This window comes from Lepidochelys kempii, chromosome 2 (genome assembly GCF_965140285.1).
Source record: "Lepidochelys kempii isolate rLepKem1 chromosome 2, rLepKem1.hap1, whole genome shotgun sequence".
Taxonomy (NCBI): domain Eukaryota; kingdom Metazoa; phylum Chordata; order Testudines; family Cheloniidae; genus Lepidochelys; species Lepidochelys kempii.
The window spans coordinates 42,594,015-42,616,764 of NC_136381.1; the positions used below are offsets into that span (position 1 = coordinate 42,594,015).

Below are 22,750 nucleotides of genomic sequence, written 5' to 3' on the forward strand. Positions count from 1 at the left end.
CATACTGCTCCCTTACATACAGTGCTACTCCCCCACCTTTTCTGCCCTGCATGTCCTTCCTGAACAGTTTATATCCATCCATGACAGTACTCCAGTCATGTGAGTTATCCCACCAAGTCTCTGTTATTCCAATCACGTCATAATTCCTTGACATCACCAGGACCTCCAGTTCTCCCTGCTTGTTTCCAAGGCTTTGTGCATTCGTATATAAGCACTTGAGATAACCTGCTGATCGCCCCTCATTCTCAGTATGAGGCAGGAGCCCTCCCCTCAAAGACATTCCTGCCTGTGCTTCCTCCCGGTATCCCGCTTTCCCACTTACCTCAGGGCTTTGGTCTCCTTCCCCCGGTGAGCCTAGTTTAAAGCCCTCCTCACTAGGTTAGCCAGCCTGCTCACAAAGATGCTCTTCCCTCTCTTCGTAAGGTGGAGCCCGTCTCTGCCCAGCACTCCTCCTTCATGGAACACTATCCCATGGTCAAAGAATCCAAAGCCTTCTCTCCGACACCACCTGCGTAGCCATTCGTTGACTTCCACGATTCGACGGTCCCTACCCAGGCCTTTTCCTTCCACGGGGAGGATGGAAGAGAACACCATCACTATCCTTTCCCACCTGCTGCAGAGGGAACAAGCAAGTGAGAGGACAGCATCATCTGGGTTCTACCCACCTGGACTCTAGGTCTAGGTAGCCCACACAGAGGCAGAAGGAGAACTGTTACTCTCATATGCGGGTGTGCAGTCCAAGTCAGAATTTAGCCTTTCCTGTTCAGTAGGCACACCTCCAAGTGTGTGATAGGCACGCTCTACAAACTGGGAAAATAAAATATAAAATAATCTTCTGCTCTGTTCAGATTGCTTCTGGATCTGCTGACAGCACCACTGAGAGCTGTGATCTGGTTTCATACTAAAACACTCTGCTCAAATTGAAATGGAGAAGTGGCAGTCAGCATGTAGGGGAAGCACTGTAGGAGGGTCAATTTTCCTATGAAATATTTCGATGAACTGGGACTGAAAATACAGCTAGAGTGGAGGCAGGGAGAGGGGAAGAATCTTCAGCTGGGCAGAGGAAGGGAGAAGGAGACAATTATTTTTATTTTAAACATATGTACTAATCATGGCTTCAAAGCAGGATCAGGGTGGGAACCTACAGCTGTAAGTGGGAGGGCAGACAGAGGAGATGATTATTATTTAAATATATTTATTAAATCATTGATGTGAATTGTGGAATCAAGGAGAGAATATGCAGCTGGGAAGTGGAGGGCAAAAGTGGATCAGTACTTTTATTTAAAATGTATGTGTTAAACTGGGCTCAAAGTGGGAATCAGGGCACTACGCTGTAGTGGGAGGACCACAGGAGAACACTAGTTTGTAGACCTGTTACTTTAAAATATGCATACTCCTGCTTCCAAGAAATCTTGGAGTGAGTCCTGTTCAAAGCTCACAGAGCTGGAGAACTTTTATTTTAAAGGAGTGAGAGAGAAAACTTGTTCACCTGCTGGGCTCTCTTTGCTAAGCTCTCACAGCTCTATTACAAAATTACTCCATAAACTTTTACAACTGGCTGCATGCCAGTAGAATGTCATTATTAATTCTGCTATGTAAAGTGCCAACAGAACTGAAATGCTCTTGGGGAGACACTGCAAAAGACATACAAAACCCCAGACCTTTGGAGAAAATCACGGGGTGGGGGGGAAGGTTCCTCCATATGGACCCCATATGTGTTAATGGAGTTTTTACCAGAACATAGGTCAGGCATGAGCAAGAACAACCAGTGCCAGTTCTGTTTCCACATTTGCAGGAGTAAATTTAAGGCTAAATAGGGATTTATTTATGGTGGGGGATCTTATAGACTCCTCACGCATATATACATTCTGGGATTCCAGAGTAGTATGATCCTTTTTTATTTCTAAGATTTAAATAAGAACAAATTCAGGCAATCGTAAACAATCCAGGGATAAAGGACACTATAAAGCAGTGGCTCTCAAACTTTTTTACTGGTAAAAAAGCAAGCCTCTGAGTGCAACCCCCCTTATCAATTAAAAACACTTTTTATATATTTAACACCATTATAAATGCTGGAGGCAAAGCAGGGTTTGGGGTGGAGGTTGACAGCTCGCAACCCCCCATGTAACAGCCTCGTGACCCCCTGAGGGGTCCCAACCCCCATTTTGAGAACCCCTGCTATAAAGCCCCAAGTCTAAAAATCTCAGGCCACATGTTAGTGTATATCTTAATGTCAGAGGAGGGCTCCAGATACAGATTTCAGATCTGCAGCAAGCCATTGTCAAAGTTAGGGATATTCAGATCTGAAATTAGTTTGATCCCTGCTCCACTTAATATCTAATGAAAGCATTGTGCATCAGGCCCATATAAACTCACAGCCAGACTTTGAGGCCCACAATGCAGCTGGCTTCAGTCCTCTCCCTCTCTGATTTGGTATAGATTGGAACATCAGGACCAGTCTTATCAGTCATTAAAAAAATAGAAGGTTGTTAGTACTTTCACATGAACCAACAGCCTTAAAAATATAAATCACTCTCCAGAGTAGAAGTTTTGCCAAAGTTTAATCCTAAAGATCTCAGGTTATTCAGTGTCCACTCTGCAGCCTCCCAGTATTGGCTGTGTTTTTTCAGGACCACAAAAAAGTGCTAATGGGGGCTCTGCAGAAGTTTATCTTAGTTTCTGCTACTTTCAGTGCCTCTGATTTCTACAATGCTCTGCAAATGATCCTCATTTCAACAAACCATGCTTAAATTAAGAATGTGTTCAAGTCCCATGGACTTCACATAAAGATATGTGGTAACAAAAGGTGATTGAAATAAAAACAACACATTTTTCTAAAGCAGACCCCAAAGAAAATCCTCAATGTCAAATCACATTCAATTACATTATCATTACTGCAGTAATTTACTCAGTTGAATAGTAAATCATTTTATGGCACCATACCCTTTTTGAGGATTGGCACACTTGGAGGAATCATTTACAACTCTATGCTTCTCATCAACAAGTGCCACTAGCAGTCTATAATCTATTTGTGGTTTACATTTTCACCAATAGGTGGCTCTAGCAAATTTGATATTTATTGCATGATAATGATTATTTACAAATAATTTAGAGCCGGATTCAGTAAAGCACTTAAGCATATCTGAAAGTCCATTGCTACTGGCTTGCTAAACAGGACTTTTGCATGTGCTTAAGGGTAAAATTTTCAAAAGCTCTAAGTTACTTAGGTGCCTAAGTCCTATTTTCAAAAGTGACTTAGGCACTCAGGCCAATACCCACAAAGTATTTAGATTTGATTTCAATGGAAGTTAGTTGCCTAAATACCTTTGTGGATCTGGGCCCTCGAGTTCCATTGATTTTCAATAAGACTAGACTCCTATGTACCTAAATAACTTCTGAAAATGAGACAGGTGTTATTCAAAATTTTACCCAAGTGTTTTTCTGCATAGGAATGCTTTTTTAATCAAGGCCTCAGACAACATCTATCTATGTATCTCACTAAGGACTCTTCTTATTATCACCACACTAGACCCAAGACTGCGCCTCATATATAGGATGTTAAAAAAAATCTTATTAGACAATGTTGTTGTATTACATTAAAAATTAAAACATAATGGAACCTGCATAATTATCTCTTGGATAAGCAGGATTATTACCCTTTGTGTCTTTTGAGTGACAGAACCTCTTAAAATAATAACATTAGTAATTAAAAAAGAAAATATCATCTTGCTCCTTTCCTGCCAATAACGGATTGTTTCATATACTTTCCAATGTCTTACCTAGTCTAACTTTAGATACCTCAAGTTATGTGGCAATGTACTTCTTCCCTAAGGAATGAGTCCACAGATTAGCAGAGCTGGATTTCGGACATTCTTCCTGATACCCAATCTAAATTTTTCTTTTCAATTAGATTTAGGGCTTTTCTACATGTGAAAGTTAATCTGGAATAAGGTAGGGCGTGAATTTAAAGCAGATTAACTATTCCTCATTAACTCCACCTGTGGATGCTCTTATTCCAGAATATGAGTACTTTATTCTGAATTGATCCAGTGAATTGAATTAATTCAGAAAAAGACACGCTTATTTCGGAATAAAAGTGTCCAGACATGGAGCTAATTCAGAATAAGGAGATCTTATTCTAGAATACAAGTCTCCAGACACAGATCTTATTCCAGAATCAGAGCATCCACCCATGGAGTTAATCAATCAAAAATAGTTAATCCGGAACAGTCTGGAATAATTCCCCTTGTAGACAAACCTTTAGAATTCTCATTCCCATAGACTTGTTGAAGCAACATTACTGTTAATTCAAGAGATGCCATTGCCACTCCACTAATATTTGAAAGACAGTGGAATGATTTGAAGCCAATTAAGAAGAAACCTATTTGTTCATGACCAACTGTAACAAGAAATCTGTGGTGTTGCCTGGGGACTTGGGTTTTGACAATACAATGAATCAATTTTCTTTTCATTTTATTAAACATACATTTTAACCGCTGTCATTCTATCATTGAGGTCATTTTACTGCAGGTCTTAATTATTAAGAAATTTGTATCTAGAAGGTTACAAATTGTTCTCATATCTTTGTTGAAGAAGCAAAGAAATATATTGTGTGGGGGTGAGGGAGGTGGGTCTGCTCTGCAGTTCCCTCTACAGGGCCCCACACGCTACTGCAGGCACTCCCTAACAGTCTGAGAGCTTGGGGCAGGGTATCCTATCCCATTAGCTTGATGTCAGTCTCTGAATACTCAAGGAACAAAATAGCAACTCAGGGTTTGGCTGTCTGCACCTTTGAACAAAGAGAAAAAAACTTTAAAATGCAAGTGCTGAGTTGCAGGCAGTGGCCTTGACCTAGGTTCTGGTTTCATCCTGAGGAGCTCCTCCTCTGTCCCGGTCTCACCAAGTTCTATCTTGGGCAAAAGAAAGCAAGCCTTCCTAACGGGCCTGCTGGCTCTTGATTGGTCAGTATTTCCTCCTGGCCTTTCTAGAGCTCTGGAGAACTGTCTTGTTGATCACCCAGTTTGAGTGGATTTTCTTGGGCGGGCTATGTCAGGGCATTGATGCCTCCAGCAGGGGGCAAAGAAAGCCTGATAGACCCCCCCATCACAATGTGATTTTCATTAACTTTTTCACACACATAGATCTTGTAATAAACTCTTTTTATTGCAATTTTATAGCCCCTATATTTGGTTTTATATTAATAAATAACACTTTTAATGTATATAGGGCCTTCTATCTGAGGATCTTAACTCACAACACCATTTGACAGAGGTATCAGAAACTCAGGTACAGAAATACCCTATGTGAGCAACAGCAGGACCTAGGTCAATGGCAAAAAGGCTTGATCCTGAGCCAACCTAAACCAATGGAAAAGCTCCCATGGATTTGAATAGTGCAGGCTGTTAAGGGGCTTATTCCTTCACCCACTTACTTCCCTGGTCCTTCTCGCATGAACAGAGAGCAACAACACCCAAAGTCCAAAGGTGCAAACAATTCAATGTTTATTGGGGTGAACTTCCAGCAAGCATGATTCCAGTTTCCTTCCTTAGTGTTCCCCTTCCCTGCTCTGACACCACAGAGCCTTACACCTGTGTCCCTGTTCCCATTCCTGCCCTTAGCCAAACATGATGCTCAGTGGTTTGAGCATTGGCCTGCTAAACCCAGGGTTGTGAGTTCAATCCTTGAGGGGGCCATTTAAGGATCTGGGGCAAAAATTGGGGATTGGTCCTGCTTTGAGCAGGGGGTTGGACTAGATGATCTCCTGAGGTCCCTTCCAACCCTGATATTCTATGATTCTATGATTCCAATTTCCTTACCCCCATTCCCTGTTCCCATTTCCCCCTTTAGCAAAACATGATTCCAATTTCCCCACCCCCATTCCCTGTTCCCATTTTCCCCACACACACCCACTTCCTGATTGACTGCAGACTATATAGTAAAACTTGAGTTTTGTTTAGCTATACCGTAACCAATCATTTTACTGAAATTTAACTAACCAATCCTAAGATATTGTAACATGATTATGTAACCAATTATATCCCACCACCTTAATTAGTTTACACCCAGCAAAATTAATTATACAGCAGACAGAAACAATCACAGAACCAGACAGAAATTATACAGACAAACAATAGCAAAGTGGGAACTATAATGACAAAACAATACAGAAGTGAGGATTTCACATCCTAGCTATTGATAAGTGAGTTCTTGCCAGACAGGATGCTATCAAACTAAGTTTCCTTTTACATTTTCTAGGCACTTCCCTTTCTCTGGAGGTGATAGGCACTATCAGGACAGGACTGTATTCCTAACAGCCCAATAGCACCTTATTTCAATGTGACTAGTTTGGAATGTGAGGATGTGACTGGTCGCTTCCCAGTTTATGGCTGCCTCTGTTGCTTAGCCAAAGGCCTTAGCCTAAGAACAGGGCCTCAGACTGTCACAGTAAGAGAAGGCCCTTATACCGGCAGATAGTGATTTTGATTCTCTTTTATATCTCTATAACTAGCCAAGTGATAAGAATACATCTAAATTCTTAGAGTACAGGACTTTACAGACAGGCCTGAATATCTATATCCTAACACAGGCTCAGATCCTAGGTCTCCTGAGTTTCATGATTTGCCTTCAAGACTACACTCCTTTCCATTACAATTTTATTCTCCGTATGTTTCGGTTCACTTAATTACAACATATTGGGGTCTCTATTGGCCAAGAAAGGGACCAGATTCAGATCTTACATGAACCAGTGTAAAATCTGAGTAACCCCATTGATGTAATCAGAATTACTCAGATTTTACACTGACAGGAGAGTAGAATCAGGCCCAGCAATTTTAAATGCCCATAAAAAGCAATCAAAAACAGCCTAAACTAATGGATAGGGTATCAGCCCTATATTTCAAAACTTTTGAACTCCAATTCTGATAAAACTGTAGCTGTGTTATAACTTGTAGTGACATTTTTTTCCATTGATGAAATTCCATATTTAGTAATTCTTAATCTTAACTCTTTTCTAAAGTTAAAACAAAAACCCAGTCCAAAACATTTCACATTATTTTTTGTATTTATGTGATTTTCTAAAAAGCACATTAAAAGAGCACTTCAGCTTCACAGAGGAATGGACCTGATTATCTAATTTACACCAGTTGTATAATGGCCTAATGCTCTTGACACCAGTGACATTTTTCCTGATTTACCCTGGTGTAAGAGAGAGAAGAATCAGATCAGTATTTATTTCTTTTTACACTTTTCTTTTATCCAGCCAGACAGGTGTGCTGGCTGCCCAGTATTACTATACACTAGAGAAATGCTTTTAAAAACAGTTAATACTGTACTTGGGAAAATCCTACATAGCATATGCCATTATATATATATTACCCATACAATTATAGAATAGGATAAAATATACAAAATCAAGTTGTATTTAAGACAAATTTTTGGTCACTAGCCACTGCAAATATTATTCTCCTGAGATTCCAGGAATGGATTAAATTTAAAGTAGTGACTTGTGTTTATGTATGCCACGTGCTGACTAATTGCACTCCCATCATTATTGCACCCACATATACAATGAAAATGAGAACAGATTCAGAGAGCAGCCACTCTGTGCAGCAGTCTCCAATGACAAAATATTGTAACTTGTGTAACAAATTGCTATATAAAGGAAGGCTGATTTTTCCAGAATTAATTTCCCTTCAGTTGCTTCTAAACACTTTTAGCGTATGTCTACCCAGCACACTAAGCCACGCTTCGAATCAGGTTTGAGCCCGACCCCCACTTCCATGTACACACAAATCAGTCTGACTCACATCAGCAAGTGCTCAGGACTGGGTTCTAGGACACTGCCAGGGGGTGGGTCAAAGACCAAGTCCTGCTGTGACTCAGGTCCAACCCCAGTCATTTTGCAGTGCAGCTGTAACTCAAACTACAGACCCAAGTCAGAAAGTGCAGCATGGCATTAGCTCAGCTGTCAGACCCCAGTCCAGCAACTGTAAAGCCCATGTTCACAAGGCAGTGTGGACACTCAAGCGCAGGTTTGGAAACATGAAGTCCACAAGCCCAGGGTCTCAGAGAGCTGCGTTTACAATGCAGTGCAGACATACCTTTAGAGGGTCCAGAACTCAGAGTCACCACTGAGGAAGCCAGTGCCAGGCAGCATGGCATTGGAAAGAACCCTGGCACTGATGATGGGACTTGTGCTTCTATCAAAACAAAGACAGCCTGCTTTCATCCATAGAGGCTAGGATCTGTGGGGTTAAACTAGTCCATACCCACCGATCCATGGACTACATGACTTTCTCACTCGGTTGCTCTTCCAAATCAACAAACACACACACAAAAGCAGAAAAAGAATTTTCCAAGTAAGACCAGCTCTGGAACTTTTTCATGTAACCTCTCTATCATGGATTTTTGCATAGAAGAATGTGGGGAACCCAAGATATTATCAATGGGAAAATGATCATAAAAATCATGATGAATATAGAGACAGTGAGAGCGAGGTCTTGTGAAAGTGTTTCGGATTATAGTTGCATTGTGATAAATGTACAGTTAAATACAATGCACATGGTGAAAATTACACCAAAACTTTATGTTTTCAGTGCTGTTGAAGCTGTGTTGGTCCCAGGATATCAGAGAGACAAGTTTCAGAGTAGCAGCCATGTTAGTCTGTATCCGCAAAAAGAAAAGGAGTACTTGTGGCACCTTGGAGACTAACAAATTTATTTGAGCATAAGCTTTCGTGAGTTACAGCTCACTAAAAAAAGCTTATGCTCAAATAAATTTGTTAGTCTCTAAGGTGCCACAAGAGAGACAAGCTGGGTGATGACATTTTTATTGGACCAACTTTTGATGGCAAAAGAGACATGTTTTCAAGCTACACTGAGCTTTTCTTCAGGTCATGCCTCAATTATTGATATTCAACACTTTTTAATGTCTAAATAGGAGGTTCATAGGTAAATATTTCATGTCCTATAGTTAGAAACTACTAATATATCTCACTGGATTTCACAATCTAAGCAGTGTTGATCCTGGTCAGACTTCTAAGTAAAACCCAGATGGTGCAGGAAGTGGTGTTCCAGATATCTCCTTCTGAGTAGATCTGGCCTCAATATTTTTGGGCAAGTTTACAAAGCAATTTTTTGACATTCCTGCCCCAATGGTAACCAATTACTGACCACCACAATCATACCACTAAGCGCAGGACTGCCTTAAGGATTTTGTTAAAGGGTAGCAAAATGATAGTTTGGGGACACAGCCCAAACTTAAGTGACTCGTTTTACATGAGAAGTGTGTGTATAAGGAGGAAGGATTCTTTAGTTCCTCATCTCACCAATCCCAGTCTCCTGCTGTAGAAGTAAAGTCCAGTTGCTTCTTCCTTTCAACCCCAGTGATCATTTTACATTAGTTTATAGCAGTTTATGTTTTCAAGACTACCTTTACAAGAAAATGAGCTAGAAATGTCCTTCTCTTCTTAAATGAAAGCCGAGATTCTTATTTACATTTCCAGTTCCCCCATATTTTATGGATGATTAATTATGGGCATACACTAGCCAGTTAGGTGTGTTCTGAGTCAGTACTGAACCAATACCTTACCACGGTGTTAAGGGGCACTATTCTATTGGAAATGTCATCTTGTCAATGAGATATGGAACTAAAATCCTAACAATATATGACCCTCACTACCACTTAAAGATCAACTGGTACTGTTTGCAAGAGTGGTGAGTTGGCTTCTGGTACTTTTGGCAAGAGTGCAGTATTGGCCTTTGGGTCCCATCCAAATGCCAGTTTGGGTAATTACACTCTGCCTACTTTAATTGCCCCTGCAATTTCAACAGGATTAGGTATTCCTCATTTCTGTCCAAATCTCCTGTGTAGCATTGCTGTTTGCTGTTAAACAGCTGTCATGTCACACCCAAGAGGTGGCTGACCTTCAGTAGTGAATGAAGTAATTTCTGTACTCACCATGTAGAGCCAAATCCTGACACCTTTACTCTGTCGTCTTTATGCAGTCACACACTGCTGAAGTCAATGGGAGTTTTGTCTGAGGAAGAATTAAAGGACTGGGCCTACAGTCTTTCATGTAAAAGGCACTATACAAGTACATTGTTATTATTTTACTTGCATTATATAAAGCACAAAAGATTATTGGCCATTGAAAGTGAACAGAAAGTTGATGTAATTGCTGTTGGTACTGACCTTTTCTCTACCACAGCACACATGGCATATGCCATGAAATGAATGTGGGCACAACTGTTAAGTAAAATAAAGTAAGATAAAAAGAAAAAATGCCCAAATTTGGTATTAAGAGACTTGCTTTTTACCTTACAATACAGTTTGCAACATATTGACTCATTCAGTGCCAGTTAGATTTCTCCCTTCTGAAAAACCAGTTTTCACTTACATATACTGCTGGGAAGCATTATTTGAAATGATGAAGTATAGGAAGTACAGGAGACAAGAATATTTTACATAGCTAGCATTGTATATCCCTAACTTCTCTCTGTGCTTCACTTACAGCTTAGCTTGATTGTTCTCAGGCTAATACATGTCATTTGGAAAACTGAAATAGTCTTCTATAATGTTCAAACTCAACCCCATAAACTGCATCAGTGGTTAAAGAAAGCTGTACCTCAAGACCCCACAATGAGGTATCTATTACCAGGAGCTCTAAGCAAATGTTCTTTTAATTGGCTACATTTATCTTTAATCCCTGTTTTGACAGAAACTCTAACATAAACATACATTACAAATGCAGAAAATCCAGCACAAAGTATGGTTAATTTTTATGCTTGACAGAATCATTTGGAAAAAATAACTGTGACCTTTTCAGAGCCTGGAAAAAAAAATCTTAATGTGACGTCATTGTAACATAGTCTCAGAAACCAAAAAGAAACAGTGGCATCTGTGATTCAAGTACAACAACAATTCTTAAACCATTCCTTAAAAGTGGCAATAAAATCCTAAAAAGACCTTTGAGCCTTATGCTGAGGCAGCTGAAAAATCATGTTAAATAATTTCTGTAAGGACTATACTAATTACAAAACTGATTGAAGTTTTAACTTCATTTCATGTTTGGAATAAGGACTTAGAAACCAGGTTGTTACGGAGCATGCATGATGGATATATTCCATCAAGCATGTCTGTTGTCATGGAAACAACAGGAATAACATTATCTTTAGTGTCTATTTCTTCACAAAACTGTTCATTTAAGTGTCACTGCCAAGCTAAGCAAAATTCATATGAATACTTAGGTATCAGATCAAAAAACAGGTCCTTTTCTTCCAACCCTGCGGTATGTTGAACTCAGTGAAATGTTCTAAGAATTATGTTAGTTTATCTCCTATCTTTATTTATATGAGTATTCAGCTGCTATTTCACAAGCATTCTTCTGGGCCTTGCAATGGTTCAATTTAGATCAAGTAGCTCAATCCCCATCAAACTAACCATAACAATAAATATCTCCTGGAATTAAAACCATATCACAGAATAAATATTTTTTTCTTTCCCAGTAACCATGCTGACCAAGGAACCAGAGGAAAAGAGAGAGAGAGAGAGTGAGTTAGAAAAAGAGAAACAATAGAACTCCTCTACACATATATCAGACAGTATAGAATGCCATTTACTGGAAGCTATAAATTATATTCAGCACATAAGAAATACTGATTAAAAACACACAGTAAATTGCAAATCGAATACCTATTGTAGTGATAATCAAGGTGGGCCATTTCCAGCAGTTGACACTGTTCCTCAGACATTCTTGTCAACTGCTGGAAATGGCCCTCTACAAAAGGTGTGCCCCCCCCCCCCCCTTGCTGGTAATAGCTCACCTTACCTGATCACTCTCATTGCAGTGTGTATGGTAACACCCATTGTTTCATGTTCTCTGTGTATATAAATCTCCACACTGTATTTTCCACTGAATGCATCTAATGAAGTGAGCTGTAGCTCACGAAAGCTTATGCTCAAATAAATGTGTTAGTCTCTAAGGTGCCACAAGTACTCTTTTTCTTTTTGCGGATACAGACTAACACGGCTGCTACTCTGAAATTTGTGATTGGTGGTTAGCAGTCAATTGAAAAGCACCTCTGATGCTTGTCACCCAATGCAGAAAATTTGTCCGTGGAAAGGATTTCCAGAGCTAGGGCCCAATCTTCCTCTTTCTGAGTCCATGGCAAAACTATTGACTGGACTGGGAAAAGGGTTGGTCTGTGCATTCCCTCAGCACAGTATTCAGTAATCAGTAAATCCTCTGCTTTTGTTCCCCTTCCCCTGACTCTATACAGACTTTCGTCCTAACTGAGACTAATAGCACCCAAAGCACTTTTATAAAGGTCACAGCATTTGATCTGCAAGATTGTTTCCCAGTGGATTCCCACAGCCAATCCTCCCCATAATGTTATATGCCATACTACCATAGGCCAATAGCGCTGGCCAAAACCTGGTGAAAACATTTTCCAGAAACTGTGAATTATTCTTGCTAATTTGTTTCATCCCACGTTCAGGTTCTTGAATTGTTGCTTTTCACAAAATATCAACAGTTTGAACATTTTTCACCTACTGGCTTGTAAAGTCCATTTCTAGGTCAGAATTTAACACCATTGAAAGCCTTGTGTGGGAAAAGTATAGAGGCCATCTTGGTTCATGAAAGGAAGGCAGAAAGGGATTGAGCAATACTACTCAAATACACACCAGCTCAAGCATAGAGGGATAGAGATGGGGATGTCTGCATCATGGTTTGACTTCCAGAAGTAGTGTGTGGTTCGTACTATTCACTCAAGATCACCCATCTCATTATCTATCCAGAGTAGAAGCTCAATCGATTTGACAAAGTGGCAGCAAATGCCTGAAACTTCTTCTGCATGAGAGCTGGCAGATATTCAGATCAGAGTGATTTTACATTATTTGATAATTTTTTGTCCTCTCCTTCAAAGACCTGCACAGGTCTGCCACTTACCACATCTTAGGTCTTGTTTCTTATTATGTTCCTTATTAACCTCCTAATGATGCCAACCCGACCATCTTTTTGTTTTCTTTTTCCTGTCCCATCTTCATGGCAGCGTGGAAACACTTCCCTGTCTCAGTGGACCAGATTCTCACATTCTCCTAATTCAATTCATTCCTAAAGACTCACTTCTTCTCAGTGGCATGTCATCTATATATGCAAGGCATGCACTGCATGTCCCAGAATTCACATAAAACATGGTCCAACTTGTGACCCACAAGCCAGATCCAGCCTGTGGGATGATTCCGTCCTGTTCCCTGATGTGCACTGTAGAACAAAATGGCATCCTCTGCACAGCATGACCTTACATTCACCACATGTAAGGCAGACATGCCAAACCTGTGAAAAAAAAGCAGGAATTGGGCTTGTTTATGGCTTAATTGGCTTGCGAATTGCCTGTTGGCTAGGTTTTGGCTTGTAGCTTGTTGGGCTTGTTGCTTGTAGCTTGTTGCTTCTTATTTTTGATTGGCTCCTGGCAAGCAGAGGCAAGGGGGGCAAGCAGGGGCTGGGGGGGGAGAGAGTCAGGGGTGCACAGCAGGCCCACCACAGTCCCAGACTGCAAGCCGGGGCGGGGGAGCCTGAGGGGATCTAGACATATATAGTGTTGGGGTTCTTAGCAATTGGCTTGTTTTGGCCTTGTTTTGAAATGGGATTAGCTTGATTTTTGACTTATTGTGAAAGTCGGGGTGCTTATTTACCGCGTGAAAGTTGGCAACTGTGATGTAAGGTGCGTGCGAGGTTACGTTGTGTGGATGATGGAATTTTGTGGAACATCACTGAAAAGGTTGGACAGCATCAGGCATGCAAGTGTAGAATTGAATCATCCATGATAAAACAGAGCTAGCAGCGTGAACTCTTTGTCAGGATGAAAAGTTTAGTGCAAAAATGTGTTAAATAAAAAGTTGTTGCATGCCCTACTAAAAATGTCATGGCTTGCCACTGCTTCTTCTGTTACACTTGCAAATATTAAACCACATCAGCCAAATGGTCTCTCCAATGCAACATTATATGAATGGGAACAAGATGATGATGATGATGAAGAAAATATACAAACAATTAACAATATTTTAAGTTAACATCACTTTTGGTCTGCAAAGATTAATTTCTTCCCCATTCAGAGGGCTAGACAAGGACTATGATCATTTAAGTCCACTTCACCATAATAAAACTACATGTAAAATCAGGCTGTAAATCTATGGGAGACCCTCAAGAGCATCCTTACTAGAACTATCCAGACCTATTGAAGATGCCACCAAGACATGTTGCTCTCTAGCCCCACAACCAAGAAATCAACACACCATCCTCTGACAATCCCTTCATCATCCTACCTGCTCAAGTCTGACAGGTGGCTTGTCATGGTCTCAAGTGTCCTTGATGGATGGGTGGCTCTCTGGTATCTGTGGGGCTGCTACACAGGCCTTCTGCCTCTCAAATTGCATTTGGTTTATGAGGTGAGATGAGATTATTTTCATTATTATGTTCATTAATGATAATGATTAATCTATTTATAGGTAACATCTAGTCCCATCAGGCCTTCCACCCATCTGTCATTAACGGGGCAGGGGAAGGAGTCCACCAGCCTCCTGCCACTGAGGTCATCACAATTGGTAGGGATATTGCAAGCTACCAGACAGTTAATGGTCAAAACCATCTTCTTTTTATTTTAGAGTGGCCTGGACATACCGTAAATATCTCCCAGTTTTACAAGGAGAAATATATTTGTTTCACTGACATCTTTGTTCCCATGTGTTGTTATTCCTAGATAGAAACATACATGTTGTATCATTGACTTAATGGGAGCTACACCAATTTACATCAGCTGCAGATCTGATTATGTATGTTCATCCCTCAGTTCGTAGAAGAGTTTCTTAGCATTATTATGATTTAATACTAGGGCTGATATATCTCCTAGTGTTACAAAGGGAGGGGTGGGAGTTCCCTGAGATCAAAGTTCTCTGGTACTACCAGAATGAAGTGTAGTGTATTGATCCTGACCTGAGAGGAAAAACAGAAGAGCACATTTTACCAGCTATAGTGCAGTACAGAAACCACAACAGATCTGTCCTCATCTGTCACATTTCTTTTTGATTCCATGTAGCTGAATAATGGGTGTATTCACCTGCTCCCTTGTACATAATAATTGTCTTCACAAGGCCTGGTAGGAATGGGTCCAGCATAACTTTAATGTTATATATTACACATATGCTCCATCAATGAAAACTCTAATTTCTGAAACATCTGGAACTTGAGGCCCATTTCACTAAAACAGGATATAAACAATTACCATGGCAGTCATGTCCAGCTTAGCTGTTACCTGACTTTATTTTACAAAATTTTAATTTGCTTTTTACCATTCTTCACCTTTTCTATTACACTAATTCTTCTATTCAGTTCAGATTCTCATACACCCACCCATCAGGGATGTGTATTATTTGACCTGACTAATGTGTCGCATATGGTCCTTTCCTTCTTTTTCTCCACAAGAGGAAGACTGCATGTGAATTTTCTTTGAAATTTTTGTTAATTTCTTTTATTTTTGTATGCTCTTCTAGGCACTTCTATTAGCAAAGGCCGGATCAAATAAGTGTGCCTTGTATTTGGAACAGAAAATGGTGTTGTAAGCAGCGAGGGAAGATTTTGGTCCAAATCAATATGTTCTGCAGCCATCAAGGGGAAATAAATATCCCAGATGCAACACAGTGTTGGGAATGGACATAACAGAATCACTGCAGTCATTACATTGAAGAACATATATCATTCTTAATAATATTGTACTTTAAAGTGTGTACTTATTGTTATATTTTGGCTTGACAAATAAGAAGTCTTACATTATTCCAATGTTATAGAAGGGCCCAGGCACGCTTCCCACACATTTCTTCATGATCCTAAGTTTTTTTTAATCCACAATATTCATATCTATATTAAGAGTATGTGCAACATACTGAGTTACAGCGGGTGTCTTAGCATATAGTGTTTCATCCCAGGAGTTACAGGTGGAATATGCAGATCTCTGTGAATGAAAATAACCTACTGTTTTATTTGAAAGCACTGAACTCTATAAGACTAAAACACAAATATATTACAAACGATAAATGAATTAAAAAGATGCAGTACAGAAACCACTGTCACTGCAAATACTATAGAATCGTGTAAAGCTATAAAACTACTGGGAAAATACATTGCATGGCAAACAATGACTGAACTACTGGGACAGAGTGAAAATTCTCCACTAGATTGAAAGATGATACCCTCTTTGATATCCCTGATGATGATTCTACTTCATTTCACAAACAGAAACTTCTGCATATTTTTTTTCTTGTGCCAACATGTACATCACACAGCAATGGAAACAAGAAAAGGTCATCCAATGCATTAATGGGATTCAGAAGTTTCATGGTGTGCCACCAACAAGGAAATGGCTTTACAGACTGAGAAGTGATAACACAGTTTTTCAGAACAGTCAGAATTTTTAGTTAAATATATAATAGTATAAAATAGACTGTTCCTTTCCTTGTACACCCCTCTACTCTTAATCCTGTCATGAGATCCATTAGCAGGACCACTGAGCTCATGCAGAGTCCCACTGAACTCATTACAGGATTGGGGCCTATAAAAGCAGCTTAAGCAGGGACAGATGGACATGATATGCCCCTCATACCTTCCTCCTCTCCCTCCCTCGTGTTTCCATTTAGCTAATCCCCTCCTCCTAACTACCCCCACCACCAAAATCAATTGATTAATTGTGGCACTAATATGACATTTGCTGCCATCACATTGATCACTCTGCTTGTGTGTTACACCCCTTTCCCCTAGTATTTATCTGTATTATCTATTTATTGCTAAGCTCTTTGGGGCAGGGACTACTTTGTGTTTGTACCTTGGTTGGTTCCTAGGCACTACCAGGATAAATATGATTAATAATATGTTTAAAAGTCCTGCTAAATATAGCAGAAATACTTCTGATTCTCCTTTGTATAATCATTTAAAAAATTGTTAAAAAAAGTTAAGTATGCATTTTTCTACAGGACCCAATCTGGCATGCTTAAATGATCTCTGAGAGGTTGGCTTTAAAATGTTCTGAATGTAATTAGCTTTCAGATCTTAGTTGTGTGTGTTAAAGATGTATTATGAAGAGGTGGAAACCTGATCGTACCTACTACTGCAGAAATGGCTTGAAGAATTAGATGCATGTAGTCAGAGAGGATTATGTATTACTGAAAAGAAAGGTTACCACAGAACTGGGAACCAGTTTTCAGATTCTTGTCAGTTGAAATGAGATCTACTTTCTTTTGCAGACTCGCAAGGAATAGAATTCTGATTCTGAAAAAATTTTGGAGATAGGTAATTCAAGAGAAAAGGGTGAACTTAGCACTCAGATATGCATGTTATATTATGAACAAAACTTAAAAAAAAATCATAGCATCACTAAAGCACAGACTCACCATTGCTAGAGATGGGAAAGTTCTCTCAGAGCATCCATTCCATCTCCAGAGGCTGTGCAGGATTGATGCCCAATCTAGTTTTAAAAGTCCTGCTTTTCAACTATTTCATTTGGGAGAATCCTGCAGAGTCTCCCAGCTCCTTCACAGTCTCTGTTTTTGTCAGCTTTTCCCAATGAATCAATATGGTGGAGCAGAAAGCTGTAGATAGCTCCCATTCTAGATGAAAGTATGGTCAGAGAGCGGGTGAGTCAGAGGCCCTTTGAAGATGAAGTGAAAGGCGAGGGGACAAAGACCACTGGTCTTTATTCTACTGTTTCATCCAGACACAAAAGGTAATGGGGTAGGGAAGCCCTGGGCCTGGTGATTGTAGTAGTGGTGAAGTGGGAAGAAGTGAGCTAAGTCTGAAATGGGAGAAGAGGAAGTGAAGCAAAGTTTGGTAAGAAGATGGAGTCCCCCTCCTTCTCTCTCCTGTCAGATTTCCTTCTTTCTCCTCCAGCTGCAGGGGCAGGACCTGGGAGAGGACTCAGAAAGAGTAATGGAGGCCTTCTCCCTTCAGGCAGGTTGAGGGTGAGTTCCAGGCAAACAAAGCTGATGTGCTGTAGGTAGAAAAGGAAGGCAACAAGCAGATGTGGCCTATGGGGTACCAGTGAGGAGCAGTGGAAAGGGCTGTCAGTGTTTAGTCTTTACCAGGATAAGTATGGAAGTTCTGCATGTGGCTTAAGCACAGGATCTGAGCAACCCTACATTTATTATGGTGTATGAAGTATTAAAAACTGTGGTGATCTTGCATGATTACTTCACTTTTAAGGTCTGAAATATTCTAGACTGGCAGAATTGGAGCAATTTAGCAACAAATGTAGCTGTAGCTGGAAGAAAACTGAAACTAAGCCTGAACTGACTTATACACATGGGACCTTCTTGCTGTAGTGTTACTTTGTGTTCTTGTTATTCTGATCAGAGTATGGAAATGATTTCTCAAGTTAACATTTTGCTCTGTGTTTCAACTTTACAAGAGCTACACAAGTGTTTGGATTGTGACACATTTACTTTAAAGCTCTGATCCTGCAATTGACAGAATGCTGGCAGCCTACTTTGCCCACGCGGAGAGTCTCATTCCATGTGAGCATAGCAGTCAATCTGATGACTTCCAATTGCAGAATTGGGGTGAATGCTAGTAGGTCTTAAATGTCTAATCTCTATGACTTGGCCCTATACAGAGCAATCTTGCTGTAGAAGGAGATGGACTGGATGGCCTAATAAGTCTTTTCCATCTTTCATTTCTATAGGCTTGACACTGCAGTACTTCCAAATGTTGCCTACTGCTGCAACCACTTTTAATTCTCTGCGAAAGGACTCAGGATTGTAATTAGATTCTGAATTTAACAATGAGTCAATTCATATATTTTCCTTTAACTTCTAGGGCCAAAATTTGGCATGAAAAATGTGTGTTTTCAGATTGGGTAATATGCTTCTAGGTATCCAGGGGCTCATGCATACTGAAATGGGTGCATGCACAAAGCTTGCATGTTCAGTTTCATAGGCCGCTTTTGAAAACTAACCCTTCATTGCCAAAGCACACCAGCAGTGGTTCTCCCTGCTCAGAAGGTAGGTAAGTGAGCCATAAATGGTACTGACTCTTTGTGACTGAAAGCACTCCCGTATTCACACCCTACACATCACTGTAATAGTTAATTGTGTGCAAAATATGCATTGTGAGATATCATTTAAAAACTAATAACACATTGATCATTAATATTCTTCTATAATGTTTGTATAAAATGCATATTAAGAGTTATGAAGATACACTAGAATTATGAATACAGTGTGTTTACCAGATGCATCTGGGGAGGGGGGTAAATCAGTTTCTCAAAGACTTCTTGCCAGGTGTCATCAAAGTTGATTGGCAGTCATCTGATCACTGGTCAAGTGGCCATTCTTTGGCAGCAAAGAGGGCAGGAACAAATCAATCTGCATTTTCGCAAACAACACGGAACCTTTTACACCACCAGACACCATGTCTCCTTCCTCACAGCTCAAATGAACTTTAGGGGTCACCCTCAGAGAAATGCATTTCATGGATTGACTGGACTATAGACGTGAGGGACAAAAACAGCCCTGGTTATCTCACTCTTTCCGACCTAAGGAGACAAAGGAACCAGCCCTTTGGTTTTGAGGGGAGATCCTGACCTGAGAACATGCTAAGCCATGTTTTTGGGAATGTGTGGTAAGGATTTTACCTTGAATAAAGTCTAACTTGTTAAGTTTTAGCTACTAGGAAGCAATTTATCTTTATTATTCTTTTAACCATTTCTGACTTTAATACCTTACACTTGTACTCACTTGAAACTCATCTCTTTCAGTTAAATAAACTGGTTTTATTTTTAATCTAAACTAATTCGGTGCTGTGTTTAAACTGAACTATTTGGTAACTCCAGTTAAGGTAGCAAACTGTTGAATATTGACCCTTTACAGTGGCAATGGACCTTTAATATCTGAACTGCCCAGGAGAGGTCTGGACAGTGCATAACACGCATTTTTGGGGAAATTTGGGACTGGAAGTATGTTGGGGTCACCCTGCAAATAGTAACCAAGGCTGATGGAAGCAAGAGTGTGACTGGAGTGTTGCTGTCAGGCTGATGGTGTGAGATGTGCTGGACCAGGGGGTACAGATATACACAGACACTCAGGGTGTGACCTGCATGCTGTTTGAGAGCAGCCCTTGTTGGGAGCTACAACAGCAAAGCATGGGGAGGCACCCAAGGTTGCAGGGTAGGCAGTGGCACCATCCCTCAGTTGTCTGGATTGCACCCCAGAACGTGAGACCCTTCTCTCATGTCTACTCCGAATTTGCTAAATGCTGTTGAGCAAGATGCCTAGGACTTACACCTCTGCGTAACCAAATGGGAGGAGACAGGTTCTCAGAAGTGTGATCTAATTTACATGCAGCTTATGCTACATTTTGCAGGAATACATTTGACTTTTTATGCTTTCCTGTGATTGTAAATTTTATTCCTGCTGACAACCAGAGTAATTGCTGTGAGCAGAATCAAATTGATTGTTTAAAATGTTGGACTCTGTTTTCTTACTCCATTTTTACAATGTATACATTCCTGCAGATCTAAGTTTAAAAGGATGGATACATTACTGGTGTTTACAAAGACTTTGTTAAAAATGTTTCCGGGTGCCAAAGCATACAGAAGGCTCATTTACCATGTTGGAAGAGTGTGGGGAATAAGGGTTTTTCTGAAAAAATAAGATTTTTTTATATGCTATTCTCTTACACAATACTTGCTATTACTTTGAAACTCTCCAGGCATTTTGTAGGCAATAAAAAAGGGGAGAAAAGTTCTTTCCTGAAAATAGTGCAGTTCTAGTATTTTGTTTTCAAACCAAACATGCCTGCTTCAAAAGGAAGGTGCAGCCCCTCTCTGCTGCTGGGACAGGATATTCATTGGGCCAAACGAATTAAAATAAAGGTCATAGCAATTTCCATAATGGGGGGTACACAGAAAGGCCACTGCTCCCTTCACATACACACCTGGCAGTGTAGGATAATAGGGCATAAAAAGAACTTCTTAAGTGGTAAAGGGAAGGGGAAAAAAAACATTCCAAGCACATGATCATATGATGTGCTGGTGCCTAAACTCCCACTGGTCCTCCCAAGGAATAAACCCTTAATATGCATGTAAATTAGATCACACCTCTGAGATCCTGCCTCCTCCCATTTGCTTGAGCAGATGCATGAGCCCTAAATGCATTGCTCAGAAGCATTTACCAACCACATCAGGAATTTAGTAGCAGGGGAGGGAGAAAGAACACATGCCCATGCCCTTCAACTATTCACTGTATTCTTGATGCTCGCCATAAGACAGTTACAAAGACTCATGTATTTTCATTCCTGAATCCTCCCAATGTTTTTATGTGATTGCACGTCTGTTAATACAGATCCTGTTACACAAATCAATACTGCAAAATCCTCATCCATGTTAACCGAGCCTGTTTAAAGTTATTGAAAGTTTGCTAACCAAGGGGCTTAATCTGCTGTTAAAATTAAAAGGCTACTCTGGTTAATGTCTGTAAAGCACTTTGAAGATGAAAAGTGCAACATAGACAGAATTACTGCCATTGATAAAATCATAGAGTAATCATAGAACTGGAATGGACCTCGAGAGGTCATCTAGTCCAGTCCCCTCACTCATGGCAGGAATAATTATCTAGACCATTCCTAACGGGTGTTTGTCTAACCTGCTCTTAAAAATCTCCAGTGATGGAGATTCCATAACCTCCCTAGGCAATTTATTCCAGTGCTTAACCACCCTGACAGTTAGGAAGTTTTTCCTAATGTCGAACCTAAACCTCCCTTGCTGAAATTTAAGCCCATTGCTTCTTGTCCTATCCTCAGAGGTTAAGAAAAACAAATTTTTCTTCCTCTTCCTTGTAACAACCTTTTACCTTTGAAAACTGTTTTCATGTCCCCTCTCAGTCTTCTCTTTTCCAGACTAAACAAACCCAATTTTTTCAATCTTCCCTTATAGTTCATGTTTTCTAGACCTTTAATCATTTTTGTTGCTCTTCTCTGGACTCTCTCCAATTTGTCCACATCCTTCCTGAAATAAGCTGCCCAGAACTGGACACAATACTTCAGTTGAGGCCTATCAGAGTGGAGTAAAGCGGAAGAATTATTTCTTATGTCTTGCTTACAACACTCCTGCTATCACATCCCGGAATGATGTTCTCTTTTTTTGCAACAGCATTACAGCGTTGACTCATATTTAGCTTGTGATCCACTATGACCCCTGGATCCCTTTCTGCAGTACTCCTTCCTAGGCAGATATTTCCCACTTTGTATGTGTGCAACCAATTGTTCCCTCCTAAGTGGAGTACTTTGTATTTGTCCTTATTAAATTTCATCCTATTTACTCCAGACCATTTTTCCAGTTTGTCCAGATCATTTTGAATTTTAATCCTATCCTCCAAAGCACTTGAAACCCCTCCCATCTTGGTAACATCTGGAAACTTTATAAGTATATTCTGTATACCATTATCTAAATCAGGGATTGGCAACCTTTGGCACGCAGCACGCATTGGTAAGCCCCCTGGCGGGCCGGGCCGGTTTGTTTACTTGCCGCGTCCACACGTTCGGCAGATCACAGCTCCCACTGGCTGCAGTTTGCCACTCCAGGCCAATGGGGGCTGCAGGAAGCAGCAACCAGCACATCCCTAGGCCCATGCTGCTTCCCACAGCCCCCATTGGCCTGGAGTGGCGAACCGCGGCCAGTGGGAGATATGATCAACTGAACCCGCAGACACA

At 40.4% G+C, this 22,750-nt stretch overlaps 1 long non-coding RNA gene across 2 annotated transcripts in view; it reads right to left on the minus strand.

Moving 5' to 3' along the window:
- LOC140906492 (uncharacterized) overlaps positions 1-22,750 on the minus strand; it is a 384,729-nt gene that overhangs the window by 142,586 nt on the left and 219,393 nt on the right. Inside the window, exon 5 of one of the 2 annotated variants that reach the window (XR_012157130.2) lies at positions 19,196-19,407. The exons of the other annotated variant lie outside the window; for it this stretch is intronic. This is a non-coding gene — a long non-coding RNA (uncharacterized LOC140906492). Of the gene's footprint in view, positions 1-19,195; positions 19,408-22,750 lie in introns of those variants that run through there. 2 annotated transcript variants of the gene reach the window in all.